Raw genomic sequence first — 2,697 nt, forward strand, 5'->3', positions numbered from 1 at the left:
GTGCCTCACTAGCTGCTAGAGGCAATTAGATGCCATAGAGCACTGGGCCTGGAGTCAGGAACACCTGAGTTCAAATCTGGCTTCAGACACTTACTAGCTGTGTGACCCTGGGCAAGTCACATAACCTCTGTTTGCTTTAATCCACTGGAGAAGAAAATGTCAAACAAATCCCGTATCTTCACCAAGAAAACCCCCTACAGGGTCACAAAGAGTTGGCTACAACTCAACAACAACACTAGCTATAGGAACAGGGAGGCCATGAATGGGGTAAAAGAAGTACAAGGAGTTTTAGGGGTTGCACATGTACTTGGGTGTATGCACCATTCATAAGTGGCTATTGTCAAGGATAACATAAGCATTGCATACACAACACAAAGAAAGGCCAAAAATAAGTCCCAGCCCCAAGGAGCTTGCATTCTAATAGAGGAGACGTTGAATAAATTTTAATCAGTCAAAACACAGTGAATATTATAAAAATCAAAATGGGTTGGACTTGTGACTTCCTTAGGATAGGGAATTCCCAATGAATAGCATATCTGCAGAAGACATAGAAGATATTTACAGAGTAGATGGAAAGTAATCGCAGTGGAAAGGCACCAACATTGAGAGGAACCTGGGAACAGCCTCCTGATGAAGATGGATTTTTGAGCTGAATCTTAGAAGCCAGGAAAGCCAAGAGACAGGGGTGAGGAGGGGAAGTCAATATTGCAGATATGTGGCACAAACTAGCAAAGGCACAGAGTAGGTAGACTGAGCATTGTGTCTGAGGAACAGCAAGGCCAGTGTAACTGGGTATCAGACTTTATGGAGAGAAGTCAAGTGTAAGAAGACTGAAAAGGTGGAAAGGAGACAAGGGGTTAAGGACTTTATATGCCAAACAGGGCATTTTATATTTAATCCTAGAAGCAATAAGAAGCCATCAGAATTTATTGAGTAGGGGGTCACAGTCAGACCTACACTTTAGGAAAATAATTTTAGTGGCTGAGTGGAGGATAGATTGGGGTGGAGAGAGATTTGAAGTACAGAAGGATATTGCAATAGTCCAGGGAAAGGGTGATGAAGACCAATACAAGAGTGGTAGCTGTGTGAGTTGAGATAAGAGGATATATATGAGAGAGATGTTGCTAAGGTAAAAACAAGAAGATTGGAAAAGAGACTGGATATTTAAGGTGAGTGAGAGTGAGGAATTGAGGATGAGACCTAGATGCCAGCCAAGGTGACTGGGATCTGGGGGGAAAGATGAGTTTTCTTTTGAACATACTGAGTTTGAGATGCCCATCTTGTTTGAGATGTCCAAAAGTCTGGTGGAGATTCAGGACAGGAGCTCAAAAGAGAAATTAGAGCTAGGTATATAGATCTAGGAAATCATCTACATAGAGATAATAATTGAACCTGTGGGCACTGATAAGATCACTAAGCAAGATATTTTAGAGGAAGAGAGGGCCCAGGACAGACTCTAAGAGATGACCACATTTAATGACCATGATATGGTTGAATACACCACAAAGGAGACTGAAAAGGAGCAATTGGACAGGTAGGAGGAGAATCAGAAGACAAAGTGTCATTAAACCCTGTAGAACCTAGTATCCAGTAGGAGATCACGATCAACTGTGTCAAAGGTTGGACCAAGGGGGAAAATGATAAAGATTAAGAAAAGACAACTAGATTTGGCAATTATGAGATCACTGGTAACTTTGAAGAGGGCAAATGCAAGATTGCAGAAGGTTTGGAACTGAGTAAGAGAAAAGGAAGCAGATGCAACAATTGTCAACGATTTCTCAATCAGTTTGACTGAGAAGGTGAGAAGAGAGATATAAGATGATGGTTAGTGAAGGTGGTCAGATTGATAAGAGTTTTTAAAGGATGGGGGAGATGTAAGTATGTTTATAGACAACAGGGAAGCATCTAGTAGACATAAAAAGAATAAAAATTGGGTAGAGGATTTGGGTGATATTGGAGGCAATCTTGTGGGGGAAATGGCAGAAGATGAGATCAAGGGTTCATGTAGAGGGATTTGCCTTGACAAGGATAAGAGCCACCTCTTCAATCAGAGACAGGACTAGAGGAGGAAATAATGAGGAAAAATTACTGAGTTATGTGAGGTGAGGAGGAGGGGAAAGGAAGGATCTCTTGGTGAATATCTTCATTTTTTTTTTTAGTGAATTGTGAGACTATGTCTTCAGATTTTCATCTGAAGGGTTGGAGGAAGGAGTACAGTGGGAGACTCATGGAGCCATTAAAAAAGGTTTAGAACAGCTGCTGTAGTGAGTGGGCTATTGAATTAATTAGGTGGATGTAAAAGGTTGCCTTGATAAGGTGAGGGCCCCATTGAGATTATATGCCATAAATTGCAGTGGACCTAATCGGTACAGTTTCATAATTTTCTTCAGAATCTATTCAGTCAGATGTGAACAGGAGAAAAGGAGATAAATGTTGGGAGTAATCCAGGGCTGAAATTTGACATAGCATGATTAGGAATAGGACACGGGGAAAAGGTTAGGGGAAAAAGTAGAGTGTTGTCAGATCAGGGTAATGTCTTAAGAAAGGTGGAGAGAATGGGGGTCACAGTGTGGATGAAGAACAGGATTAGAGGCCATAAGGAATAGAAGAAGACTGAAAGATAAACAGTATGGTGAGTTAAAACAATTTTTGAGATCAAGAAATATTCTGCCTCCAAGATGACAGAGTAGAGGCAGC

This window comes from Trichosurus vulpecula, chromosome 4 (assembly GCF_011100635.1).
Source record: "Trichosurus vulpecula isolate mTriVul1 chromosome 4, mTriVul1.pri, whole genome shotgun sequence".
In the NCBI taxonomy this organism is placed as follows: Eukaryota; Metazoa; Chordata; class Mammalia; order Diprotodontia; family Phalangeridae; genus Trichosurus; species Trichosurus vulpecula.